The 14,172-nt window shown below is 50.9% G+C and overlaps 1 protein-coding gene across 3 annotated transcripts in view; it reads left to right on the plus strand.

Annotated features, from left to right (window-relative positions):
• The window catches only part of LOC140387814 (protein FAM107B-like), a 192,811-nt gene that overhangs the window by 45,235 nt on the left and 133,404 nt on the right, over nt 1-14,172 (plus strand). Inside the window, exon 1 of one of the 3 annotated variants that reach the window (XM_072470961.1) lies at nt 3,678-3,905. The exons of 1 other annotated variant lie outside the window; for it this stretch is intronic. The gene's annotated coding sequence lies outside the window, so the exon portion shown is untranslated. Of the gene's footprint in view, nt 1-3,677; nt 3,906-14,172 lie in introns of those variants that run through there. One more of the 3 variants, XM_072470960.1, reaches the window with a different exon arrangement.

A 14,172-nucleotide genomic window follows, 5' to 3' on the forward strand; every position in this document is an offset into this window, starting at 1 on the left:
TCCGAGGAAGAAGGCTCTCACTGTCCACCCTATCCAATTCTCTGATCATCTTGTATGCCTCAATTAAGTCACCTCTTAACCTTCTTCTCTCTAACAAAAACAGCCTCAAGTCCCTCTGCCTTTCCTCATAAGATCTTCCCTCCATACCAGGCAACATTCTGGTAAATCCCCTCTGCACCCTTTCCAATGCTTCCACATCCTTCCTATAATGTGGCGACCAGAATTGCACGCAATACTCCAAATGCGGCCGCACCAGAGTTTTGTACAGCTGCAACATGACCTCATGGCTCCGAAACTCAATCCCTCTACCAATAAAAGCTAACACACCGTACGCCTTCTTAACAACCCTCTCAACCTGGGAGGCAACTTTCAGGGATCTATGTTGAATCATGAGGATTAGGGTATAAAATTAATTAGATGATTAGTTTACTGTTTTAGTTTATTTCTGGAATACTTGTTTTCCCTGGAAGTGAAGGGAATAAGCAGTATCCGAGCGGTCACACTCCCTCAGTACTGACTGTGCTGTGCTGTGTCAGTCGGCCTCCATTGTGAAATTTGATTCAAAATATAAATAGTGACTTGCAATTTCAGTCTGTTCTTCACTCGTGTGAAGGGTTTGGGAAGTTCACAAGCAGGGCATTTGGACAAGAACCAAAGGGTATTTTGAACGGGAGAAAAGTCCATGGTTTAAGAGGGAGGGTTTTGAAGGCAGTGTTTGGATTTTGTTTGGAACGGAACTTCACCAACATGAGAAAGGTGAAGTGGAGGAAATGGGAAGCCGGCAGTGATTTCAGAGTCGGGGAGATGTTGGGCGGAGGAGGGAATGTAAGGATAGAATATTCCAATGCTTCTTTTCCAAGACTCGACCACAAAAAGACAGCAAGAGCAATCTACATTTATGGAGCACTTTTCGTGACCTCAGGATGTCCTAAACTGCTTCACAGCCAATGAAGTACTTTGTGAAGTACTGTTGTAAATAGGAATGTGCCAGCACAGCACCCTCCTACACACAGCAAAGTGGTATACTGACCAGATAATCTACTTTTGTGGTGTTGACTGAGGGATAAATATTGGTCACGATATGGAGGTTGGGGGATTGCGGGGGGAATGGGTGTGAGAGAGCTGGGGATGGCTGGGGGGGGGGGGGGATGGGTGTGAGAGAGCTGGGGGGGGGGCTGGGGGGGGGGGGGGGCGTGGGCAGCAATTCCACCGATTTTCTTTAAAATTGTGCCATGGGAACTTTTACATCACCTACCTGAATGGGCAGATTGGGCCTCAGTATAACATCTCATCTGACAGTGCAGCCCACCCTCAGCTCTGCCCTTTCAACAGGACAGCCTACCCTCAGTACTGACCCATCGACAGTCTTGTTCTCCTTCAGTACTGACCATGTCCTGCACTCCCTTAGTAATGCATCTCTAACAGTGCAGCACCCCCTCAGTACTGTGCAGTATTCTCTCAGCACTGCACCTCTGACAGTGCAGCACATCCTCAGTACTGTGCAGTGTTCCCTCAGTGTTGCATCTCTGACAGTGTGGCACTCCCTCAGTACTGACCCTCTGACAATGCAGCACTCCCTCAGTACTGACCCTCTGACAGTGCAGCACTCCCTCAGTACTGACCCTCTGACAGTGCGGCACTCCCTCAGTGCTGCATCTCTGACAGGGCAGCACTCCCTCAGTACTGACCCGCTGATAGTGCAGCACTCCCTCAGTACTGACCCTCTGACAGTGCAGCACTCCCTCAGTGCTGCATTTCTGACAGTGCAGCACTCCCTCAGTACTGACCCTCTGACAGTGCGGCACTCCCTCAGTACTGACCCTCTGACAGTGCAGCACTCCCTCAGTGCTGCATCTCTGACAGTGTGGCACTCCCTCAGTACTGACCCTCTGACAATGCAGCACTCCCTCAGTACTGACCCTCTGACAGTGCAGCACTCCCTCAGTACTGACCCTTTGACAGTGCAGCACTCCCTCAGTACTGACCCTCTGACAGTGCAGCACTCCCTCAGTACTGACCCTCTGACAGTGCAGCACTCCCTCAGTACTGACCCTCTGACAGTGCAGCACTCCCTCAGTACTGACCCTCTGACAGTGCGGCACTCCCTCAGTACTGACCCTCTGACGGTGCAGCACTCCCTCAGTACTGACCCTCTGACAGTGCAGCACTCCCTCAGTACTGACCCTCTGACAGTGCAGCACTCCCTCAGTACTGACCCTCTGACAGAGCATCACTCCCGAAGTACTTCACTGAAATTCCACCCTTGACTTTGTTCTATAATCTTTTCTCGCGGAGGAAGTCAGAATGCTATAACTGAACCATGACCAGCAAGAGGCAGTATTTTGAAGAGAAGGAACAACGGGAACATAAACATTGAATCCTTGAGGTAGCATGAAAACACAAACAAGACCTCTGAGCCCAGGGAATAGCTCACAGGATACATTAGATAGCAGAAGCAAGTGGTCACTGCTGAGATCTCTCAGGCACAATCTTTTTATTCTGGTTGTGAATGTACTGACCATTCGTACAGATTAGCATTGAGGGCGTTCACATTGGTGGCTTTCACAGACCACCGAACACAAGGCCGGGGAATGTCACGTGATTGGAATGGGAAAGTTGCAAACACAGCACTTTTGTCTGCCCGTCATCAAAGTTAGTCATTTCTCGTCTTCAAATCCAATTTACAGCGGGACAAACATGTGAGGGTTTGGAAGACAGCGAGCTAGCTCTTATCAAAAGCTGTTCCGCAATGTAGATCAGCATAAAGTGATACAACACAGAAGGCGGATTATGCCCATACCAGCTCCTTAATGGCACTGTCCAATTAATATACCACTCCCTGATTTTCCTCCCATTGCTCTGTAAATCTAGCTAGCAGCATTAAACTCAGAGACGTTCTGATATACGAATTGCCATGCAGTTGGATTGTGGTTGGCACACAGTTTACGCGTGAGAGAATGATCTTAAAATCATAGTCTCTGTAGATATACCGAAAGTGGAAGATGTCTATGGCTTTTGTATTTAATTATTAATGAATTTTGACATATTTACCCTCCTAATTTCCCTTGCTTACCAATGGCTAAAGTAGAGAAAAAAAATAACCTGACGAGATCGAAGGGTTAACGTGAATGTATTCTTTTGTTAATGCCACAGTCCTGAGCTACAAGAATATTTGAATAGTGACTCCAATATTATGAAGCCCTGGAGTTGGGAGTTTTAAAACGATTATGTGTGCAGCTGATGCGTAAATGTTGGCCAAGAGCCCAGGGAAATAAACATATTGTAGATGCTTTATGTTGTAAAGAGCTCCGTAGAGGGGAGTTACTAACTGTGCAAGGAGTCTCTTAGCATTGACCCTTAGATGGCATTGTTCACTGTCAGGAAAGTCTTAATCTAATACAAATAAAATTATGTTGCAATCTCTACTGACCAGATAGCATAGTTTTACAGAAACACACAGCTAGCCCCAGATAACTCCTCTATCTATCGGCAGAGTAATTTCTACCCCACTGCCTTTAATTTCACCTCAGGGACACACACACTCACACACACAAATAATCTCCTTGATTTCCTCCTACAATCTGAATTAAATTTGAGAGGGAGAAAGGGAAAGCTACAGGGAGGAGCCAGTGTGAGGGCGGTCTAACCCAGTGAAATACTGTTTGACACTGGGGCCTCACGTGACCTAGCCTGCTATGGCAATCAACGTTTTCAAAGCTCTCTGCCCTGGTCTTTCAACAGCACCAGAGTCGTGAATTGTAGGCACGCCTCAGTCTACACAGTCTTCATGACAAAGCCAGGACGGGGGAGAGCTGCCTGCTAGTCTTCCCTGAGGGACAAACCGAGAGAGAGGGAGACCGCTGCCTACCACTCCACCCACACCGAGACTCGCTTTTTTCCATAAGGTACTGTGTGGCAGTTTGTGTTCAAACAAAGACCCAGAGAGCTGTGTGAATGAGTTCCACACTCTGCATGAGCATTTTGCTCCTGTTATTTAAAAAAAAATACTTGAGCTAGTCATCTTTTTTATAGCCTCCCACTTGTCTGTTCATGTACGTACTGTATTTGTGTGCAGCCTGTTCCAACATACAGATAGGAATGTGAACAGACGCACAATGGACCACTTCTGAGCAGAATTCAGTTCAATGTCTGGCTGTGTGAGAGACTGCCTCACGACACAGCATATGTTGTATGTGACAGCTTCAAACAGTATAGGATTTTAAATATTGTTACTGATGATTTATCCCTCTTTTTTAAAATCTTTCCCTGCAGGCAGGCTGTGTTTGAAACAATGCAACACAGGTTATCTAATGCAGTGCAGGAATAATTCAAAACTGATGATCCATTAGTAGGATCCATTTGATAATGTGATTTTTATTTTCCCCCAGTTTAATCCAATCATTCTTTCAACCAGATTTTCAAATGTGCTTTTGGGAACTTCCTGACAAACCCAGAGTAGGTTTGTCGACAATCGGTGAAAGCTTGCTCTGTATTTTGGGTGAGTGTTGACAGCCCCAGCACGAGGTGCTCCTGCAGACTGTGACACTCTGCCGTGTAAAGTGGGGGGACTGTGGACTGCAGGTCAGCAACATCAGGGATTCATGTGAATGTAAAACTGTGACGTGGATTCCCTCCTTGTTATTCTGCGATGGGGGCTGTTCACTGGATTCCAGCGGGGCTTTCCTAGGAGGGGGCACCAAGTAAATGGGAAAGATTGAATGCAGGACGCAGCTGTCTTTCAGGCGTTGCTTTTGTGTAGCTTCTCGAAGAAATGTAAAGCTGAGGGTGACGCAAAACAATTGGGATTTTTCACCATTTTATTTTGATTGTAATGTTCCGAAGGAGACACTTTACTGTCAGATCAACAAGCAAACTATTTTGTCTGTGACAATTTAGAGGAAAGATAATTGGGTCCACATAACACAGGAATTTGTGTGTACAAAAAATGATGTGTTTCTGTAGATTGGTGGGTAGATATAGTGCAGTATTGGGTCGTACAAACTGAACCCCCATCCAATGATGATTCAACTGATCTCAGTAGCTATGGCCTCTTTGAAAGATAGTCTGTTAAAAACTCACTGGTAAATGTGACATGTGCTACATTACTGAGTCATACAGATCAGGAAGGTACCACGTGCATCTCCTCTGATATGTGTTCAGTTATAGAACTTCCAAGTTCATAATGGTGGTCATCTCTTTTTCTCCCTCACAAACTCTCCCTCTCTCTCTCTAACTCAATCCTCCAACAGGACTGAATCCTCACTCACCCTTCACTTCCAGCCTCACCTTTTCAGCCTCCACTTTGCTGGTCCTCCAATCTCCACCCTATCTACATTCCAACTCGCTGCTCCACCCTATTCATCACAAACTCCTGCTCCCCTATCTTCCATTGTTTTCCAGCAACGTCTGTCCTCTTCTGTCGACGGGCTGATATGAATTATGCACTACAGAACATCTAGTTCAAATAATTTATTATGAAGCAACTGCATGTTAAAGATAACCGGAACAAATAAAATGACAAACTACTGATGCTAACTATTATAGAGCTACTGCAAAATACGTCTGTCCACCAATACGACTTACTCCCAACTGCCCAGACACAGGGTCACGTGGTGGGTTTACACTGCCACCTGGTGGTCGGAGGTCGTGTATAATATTATCTACAGAATTGCTTTATGCGTATCACCACAACATCCTGGGGCCCCCCAGACTTTGCACACTCCTGTGTTATTTCCTGGTGGAAACCAGCTGGACCCACATTGTGAATCTACCTCATCCTTTAGGCAAGGTGTGTGTGTGTGTGTGGGGGGGGGGGGGGGGATTGAGGGGAGTGTGGGTGGGTGAAGAAGGGATAATAGGAGAAAATTGATGATGATTTTAAAAAAAAATGTAAAGTAGCCAATTTTCTTTTCCAATTAAGGGGCAATTTAGCGTGGCCAATCCACCTGCCCTGCACGTCGTTTTGGGTGAGACCCAACCAGACACAGGACGAATGGACAAACTTCACACATTCCGGGCCAGAATTGAACCCGGGTCCTCGGCGCCGTGAGGAAGCAGTGCTAACCGCTACGCCACCATGCCACCCCATAATGATGATAATAATCTAACTTTCTTATAACCTGTTTCACATACAATAGGGCCGTTGTAGCAATATTTATTTACTGAGTGCCTTCTGGCCGCCAGTCACAGTGTTGTATATTACAATGCATCTTTAAAGTGTAAATTCGTTAAAAATGGTTCACGGTTGAGCCAAGTGTGTGTTGAAAAATACCTCAACAGTTCCCAGCTCCTGTGTGTGTGTGTGTGTGTGTGAGAGAGAGAGAGAGAGATTTATGCTGTAATTTGCCAAACTGTCAAGCCTAGTCATTCTCCTTAAAAGGACAAATGTAAAACAATAAATCAGACTAACAGCAGATGGGATATGGGAAGGTGGAAGCTGGAGGTGATTAAAGGGGGAGCAGTAATTGATCTGACCAATTGATTGGTTTGGTTCCAGGTACCATTCCAGTGGTGTGTTGCTGGGGAAAGCACACAATTATTGTACAAACTGCTGAGAAAAATCCACAGACTTGAAAGGCAGAAATGATTAGTGATTGGAAAGGTCAGGGCGCTCTAAGTGCTGTGGTGAGCAGAGCAATCTGCAAGGTTTCTGTCGAGGCTGTAGGTTCAATTAGAAGCAGCAAAGTCTCCTGTCGGGAGCCATTTTGGCTAAATGGCTGACAACATTTATTCTAGTGAAATGTGTATCTCTTGTAGTTTTTCTCCGTTAGTTCTAACTTTGCTTTCGCAATAATACTTGCTGTTGTTTTGAGGACTTGTGCAGCTGAAGATCACAGTTTCAAATTGGAAGTGTGAGGAGTTCCAAGTTAATTGTGCATTTGTTGTCTACAAAGCATTTTAATCATAAGGTGGGTTTTTCCAATTCCCCCCCTCCACACCTATTGGTGCACTAAGACAGACTTTTGTCCGTTTCCAAAGCTAGTAATTCCCGGAACGGGTGGGTGGTCTGTCGCCAGGGGCTTAAAGCTTGAAGGATGTCACTCCACATTAAGCGTGGGTGGCCAGGAGCCTCGCCCACTCTTATCGTCAGCCATTGTCGTGTTGCAAGCATTTGCAGGCTGGCCCTCTCTACCTGTTTGAGTCTTCGGGGTGCTCCGTTGCAGAGGGATCTGGGTGTCTTCGTTCACAAGTCATAGAAAATTAGCACGCAGGTGCAGCCGATAAGAAAGAAAGTAAATGGAATGTTGGCATTTATAGGTAAAGGAATAGAGCATAAAGGTCAGGAAGTGTTGTTGCAACTGTACAAGGCAGTGGTGAGACCGCACCTGGAGTATTGTGGACAGTTTTGGTCCCCTTATTTGAGGAAAGATGTAGTGACATTGGAGGCAGTTCAGAGGAGGTTCACTAGATTGATTTCAGAGATGAGGGGTTTGTCGTATGAAGAGAGATTGAGCAGTTTAGGCCGATACTCTCTAGAGTTTAGAAGAATGAGGGGAGATCAAATTGAGGTATATAAGATGATAAAAGATATGGGGCAGGATTCTCCGATTTTCAGGCTATGCCCTGATGCCAGCGTGGGAACGGTGGCGTTTTACGCCCGAAGATTTGACGCAAAATGGCCACCGATCCTCCGTTTGGCTGGGGGGCCAGCAGGAAGACAGCGTAGAGCACCCAGCTCTAGCTGCCGATATGGCTGGAGAATTGCCGGGTCTGTGGCCGCGCATGTGCACGGCGGCAGCCTGCAGCGACCGCTCCGTGCCTCATGGCGGAGTCCGCTCATGGGCCCGGCCTGTGAAATAGTGCCCCCCCTTTTGCCAGCTCGCGAACCCCGGACCACCCCCCAACAGTGCCCCAGCCCCTACCAAAGTCCCCCTGCCCGCGGATCGGCTCTCCCCCGACGGTGGCGGCGCTGGACTGAGTGCGCAGCCGCCATGCTGAGTTCCTGACAAATAATAGTATGAGAGACCCACGCCGTCGGGAACTCAGCTGGTCAGCGGCGAAGCATCGGAGGAAGGGCCTCCGGCAACGTCCCAAGGCCGTCGATACGGCGTGCGGCATACTTCCAGAGTACGCTGCTTTGGAGGGGGTGGAGCATCGCGATAGCGGCAGTGCCCCCCGATTTCGGCGCGAACGTTGATTCACCAGCCGACCGTCAAACGCAATTTCGGCATAGGCGACCGGAGAATCCTGCCCAGGGATAAAGTAGACGTGGAGCGGATGCTTCCTCTTGTGGGACATTCTAGAACAAGAAGAATGAGAAGTCAAAGTCTCGCAGAAGAGAAACAGAATGTGGTGGATGCTGGGACAGCGAGTAAATTTAAGGAGGACTTTAAATTGGTAATGGGTCAAAGGGTTATGGAGAACGGGCAGGACGGTGTGTACCATCTACAAGATGCACTGCAGGAACTCACCAACGCTCTGTAGGCAGCACCCTCCAAATCCACAACCACTACCATCTAGAAGGACAAGAGCAGCAGATACCTGGGAACCCCACCACCTGGAGGTTCCCCTCCAAGTCACTCACCACCCTGAGTTCCTTCACCGTTCCTTCACTGTCGCTGAGTCAAAATCCTGGAACTCCCTCCCTAACAGCACAGTGGGTGTACCTACACGCAGAGACTGCAGCGATTCAAGAAGGCAGCTCAGCACCACTTTCTCGAGGTCAATTAGGGATGGGCAACCAACGCTGACCTCACCAGCGAAATCCACATCCCGTAAAAAATTAATTACAAAAAATAAGTCCTGGTGTGGGAGTCAAACCCGGAGCTTTTGGCTCAGAGGCGGGGACATTACCTAATGTGTCACAAGACTCCTATTTGGTGGGTAACTAAGTGTAAATTGCAAGATATCCTGAAACTTGCTAAGAAGCTGTTATGTTGCTATTTCCGTCGCCAGCATAAGTGACTAACCAAGAGGCAGCAACGAGGAGGAAGTTAAGAATAAAAAACAAGATAGATGAGGAACCAAAGGACTGCGCAATCCCCCGGGGGGGAAATGGAAGGAAGGTGGGGAAACCACAAACAAAGAAGGGGGGGGGAGTCCAACCCCTCTTTTTTTTTCCTGAAAATAAAAGCAAAACACAGCTGAAGCCAAAGGGGGGCAGGACAGGGGGCGTAGAGAAGGTCTCGCAGACCATTGGAGACCCCGGGTGGTCGGGGACAAGGCAGGGTGATACCCTGGCACTCCCCCAGGCACTGCTACTCTGACATCCTGGCAGTGCCGCCTGGGAATCCTGATGGTGTCAGCGTGGCACAGGCCTGGGTGGCATTGCCAGGGGCGCTGTTAGGTGCCAGGCCAGCAGTGCCAAAGTGCCCATGTCCCAGTTGGCTCTGCCAGGGTTCGGACTCGGGTGGGGGGGATTGTTGGTGGAGACCTGCCCATGGGAGGGGGTGAGCGCAGGGATAGAAAGCTGGAGAGTCCTGAAGGGGGTGGGGGGGCGCAAAGATTGGGGATGCAGGGGAAAATGGTGCCCCAATATGAGTGAAGCTGTGCCATAGATACACAGATACACAGAACATACAGTGCAGGAGGCCATTCGGCCCATCGAGTCTGCACCGACCCACTTAAGCCCTCACTTCCACCCTATCCCCATAACCCAATAACCCCTCCTAACCTTTTTTGGACACTTAGGGCAATTTATCACGGCCAATCCACCTAACCTACACGTCTTTCGGGACAGTGGGAGGAAACCGGAGCACCCGGAGGAAACCCACGCAGGCACGGGGAGAACGTGCAGACTCAGCACAGACACTGACCCAGCTTCTGACGAGATCAGCTCGGCAGCAGGAAATCTCTAGAAGTGCGGACTCGGCAGGGAGTGCCATTATATAGTGCTGCAGCGGCCAAGACAGACTCCACCAAATGCGCCCGAAAGTAGACTTGGTTTTAAGTCTGCTGAATCGCGCCCCGTATCTCCTGAATGGAGATGTATGAACTGCAAGCGGCAGTGGGTCACTTAGTCATTCAAACCCATTGACCTGTTCAGTAAGATCAGGATTGATCTGGCTGCAATCTGAACTCCATGGGGTGAATTCTCCGCCGGCAGGAATCCCCATCCCACCTGGTGTGCCCCCTCCCACCTGGTGTGCCCCCTCCCACCTGGTGTGCCCCTCCCGCGGGTTTCCTGGCAGTGTGGGATAGCTACAACGGCAAATCCCATTGGCCCGCACAGGATCGGAGAATCCAGACCCACATTCCCGCCCCCGATAATCTATTACCCCCGTGCTAATCAAGAATCTATCTACCTCTGCCTTAAAAATGTTTGAAAACTGTGCTTTCACTGCCTTTTGAGGACGAGAGTTCCAGAGACCCACTACCCTCGGGGAGAAAATAATTTCTCTTCTTCTCCGTCTCAAATGGGCGACCCTTTTTTTGAACAGTGACCCCTAGTTCTATATTCCCCCCGCAAGAGAAACATCCTCTCCACACCCACCCTGTCAGTACCCCCTCAGGATCTTTAAAGGCTTCAATCACGTCGCCTCTCACTCTTCTAAACTCCAGCAGATACAAGCCTAACCTGCCCAACCTTTCCTCATAAGACAACCTGTGCATGTTTGAATCCATGATATTGCTTTCTCAGTGCTTTCATTAAATCCATTTCTTCAGCTAAATTTCATTTAGATTCAGAGACTAAGGGGTGGATTCCCTGCCATCCGCCACCGGTAGTGGGGCTCCTGATTCAGCGTCAGGCAAAAAACGGGATTGGCGCCTGCGTCCTGTTCCCCGCCACTGGCAGCAACAAGCTACATGCCCCACGCCGGCAGGACAATGCCAATGGGCCATTTGAACCCATTGACATCCAATTAACAGGCTGGAGGCCCAATTCTCCAGGCTCCCATGGTCCTCCTGCCCGAGATTCAAGTATTTTGAAGCTTGACTCTGCCACGGTGGCCCTGCGACCAGTGAGGGGCCACCAGCTGCGCCGAATAAAACTCCCGGTTCCCATGATATAAACGCCTGGAAAATGGCCGGGTCTGTGGCCGCGCAGTGCACGGCGACGAGCTGCAGCGGCCACGCCGTACAACATGGCGCCGACCGTGCGCGGGCCCAACCTGCCAAATACTGCCTCCCTGGCCCCACCCCTGCCCAGTCTCCCCAGCCCTCACGGAAGCCCCTCCCCTGGGCAGCAGCACGGCTCCCGGCTGACTGTGGTGGCGCTGGACACAGTCCGCAGCCGCCACGCTGGGTCCCTGACTGGTGAGACCACAGCTGAACCTCGCCACCGGGAACTGGACCCATTGGCGGCGGTGAATTGCGGACGCCCCGGAGAATAGACGGTCAGGCCCGCCAATGATGCCAACAGTACTTAAAACGCCCCGCGGCGAACGACGCATTTATGCCATTTCAGCGGGCCGGTGGATCCTGATTTGGCGTCAAACCGGCACCTACCGCGATTTTGGCGCCAGAGGCTATTCTCCGCCCAATTGCGTTTTGCAATTTTGGCCTGACCCGGCGGTGACTCCTGCCCATGAAGTGCTTTAACTGTTTATAAACATGGTGGTTAGCTTCACAGGTACTTGAGATGCATTCAATTGTGAAAGGTAATGAAGGGAAATGAAAGTAAACAATGTAGACAGCTGGCTGTCTGAAAGCTATTATTCTGTTCGTTACAGCCTACTAAAAGCTATTTCTCTTTGAAACTGAATAAAGCCTCGCAGATCAAAGGATCTGAGGGGGTTTAAAGCCTGGTGATATGTTTTGGCTTTCTATGAAGTAACAGCCACTGCTTTCAAGACTTCTGTCTGAGGCAGCAGGTGTCAGGGTCAGGAACATTGTTTTTCACTGTTTCTGCTTGGACTGCTCTTTAGCTTCCTGGGAGGGGTGACTGATGGGGTGGGGTGAGGGTGTGGGGAATCCGTTGGGGGGGGGGGGGATCTTGTGGGGGTGGATAAGGTCATCCTCATGCAGGCATGCTGTGGGGCTGACCCATAATCCCCATGGTCGTGAGGGGGTGGGGGAAGGATGTCCCTTTTTCTCAGCCGGGGGGGGGGGGGGGCAGGATTTGTGTTGTGGGGTGGGGGTGGCTAGCCGCTGGGCCTTGATATCAGGCCACTCGCTAAAAGTGGTGGCCCAATAGCAAAGCTCCCCATCAGGCATAGATTTGGAGAGTGAATCACTCCTTGCCCCAGCACAGACCAGGAGCGATTCTATTCCAGCGAGGTCAGGGTTCACATTCTAATTAAAGACTGGGTTAATGCTGTTGTACAGTTTTGTCCCATAACTTCCTGATTCCCAGTGTCGTATTTTGGGGGTATAGCAATGAAGCGCTGGGGAATCCCTCTCGGTCGTTCCCACGGAAGGGTTTACCCGCCATTGCCCTGAAGTGCTGTCTTCATCTGGACAACTTCGCTGGGCTGGGAACCATCTTACAGACGTGATTTAAATCGCTAACTTCGGACGGTTTCTGCTGGTTTTACCCTGATTGTATCGCTTCTCCCTCCAGAACAATTATTTAAACACCCAGACCCAGCCTCACACGGGACATCCCCCACTCATATGGCCCCCCTCCGGGGGACTCCCCCATCCTGACCCGACCCCCTTCTTGGTGCAAACCGGTCCGAACACCCTTACCGGTGGAACCTGATCCTCCCCACCCACTCCCGAACTGAACCACACCCTGACCTGACCCCCCCTCCCAATGCAACCCAATCTGGCTCCCCCACCCCCTCCGTGTGACCCCCTCGGCGTGGCCTGGTCCAACCCCCCTGCTAGTGCGATACGGTCTGGCCCAAGCCGACCCAAGCCAACAACCCCCCCCCCCCCCCCCCCCGACCCCGTCCCAGGTGTGACAGGGTCCCACCACCCTCCTGGTGCAGCCCAGTCGGGCACCACCCTCCGGTCTGACCCGACACCCCCCCCTCTCCCCGGTCCCAGCTCCGGTCCCGGCTGTTCTCCTCTCCCCCCCACCCCGGGTGTTTCCCACCTCTCTGCGCCCCAGTTACTCCACGCCGATATACCGGGATGCGCTTCGCTGCTCCTGTCTCACCTGGCCGGCCTGGGTGAGGAAAGTTGGGCGAGACCGAGGCTTTGGAGTCACGGCGAGAGTGGCAATCCCCTGCAGATAGTCTCTCTGAGGAAGTAACGGGTTAATCCATAAAGGTTGCTGTTAATTGGAAGTGTTAAGATCCCCGCTGATGTTATCTGTGAATGTGAGGAACAATGACCAACCCAGTGAGGAACCAGACCAGTCGTTGTGTCAACAATTCGTAAAGAATATTTATCAAAGTAAACATAAAGGAAAAACAACACAATAATATACTTACACTCTGACACTTCAGAAGCGGGATTCGCTGATCCCCTGCCGGGTCGGAGAATCCCCGGGGGGGGGGGGGGGGGGGGGCCTGAATCCCACCCCGCTGCTCCGACACCAGCTGCCGTATTCTCCAGCGCCGGTTTGTGGGTGGGGGCGGGGATCATGCCGCACCGGTCGGGGGCCGTTGGCAGCAGACACCCCCCCCCCCCCCCCCCCCCCGGAAATTCTCCGGGCCCCGATGGGCCAAGCGGCTGTCGGTTTCTGGCCAGTCCCGCCAGCATGAAATAGACATGGTCCCACATGGCGGGACCTGGCTGGTAGGCCGGCTGGTGCGGTCCTCGGGGGGGGCGCGCGGGAGGATGGTGAGGTCCCCACAGTGGCCTGGTCCACGATCGGGGGCCCACCGATCTGCGGGCGGGCCTGTGCCGTGGGTGCACTCCTTCCTTCCGCGCCGACCTCTGCAGAGCGCCGCGATGGCCGGTGTGGAGAAGACACCACCCAGCGCATGCGCAAGAATACGCCAGCCGGTCTGCGCATGCGCTAACTTGCGCCGGCCCTTCGGCGCCGGTTGGCGTGGCACCAACCCCTCCGCCGCCGGCCTAGCCCCCGGAAATGCGGAGGATTCCGCAACTTCCAGTTGGCCCGACGCCGGAGTGGTTCGTGCCATTTTTGAACGCCGGTGTCGAGCCATCAGGGGATTCGGGAGAATCCCACTCAAGTATATTAATAAGAAAAAACACCACTTATTCTGAAGTTACCTCTTGTTCCCAAAATATACCCACATTCCCTGAACTCAGAGTCACCCGTTTTCCCAAGCAACATAGATTTTAGTAACTATAGGTCAAATCCAGCTAATAGTTACCACACAATACCATCTATGTGACCAATCTGAGAAAAAGTCTCTTCCTGGTTCAGTGAAG

The sequence above is a fragment of the Scyliorhinus torazame genome, chromosome 13, assembly GCF_047496885.1.
Source record: "Scyliorhinus torazame isolate Kashiwa2021f chromosome 13, sScyTor2.1, whole genome shotgun sequence".
Lineage (NCBI taxonomy): Eukaryota > Metazoa > Chordata > Chondrichthyes > Carcharhiniformes > Scyliorhinidae > Scyliorhinus > Scyliorhinus torazame.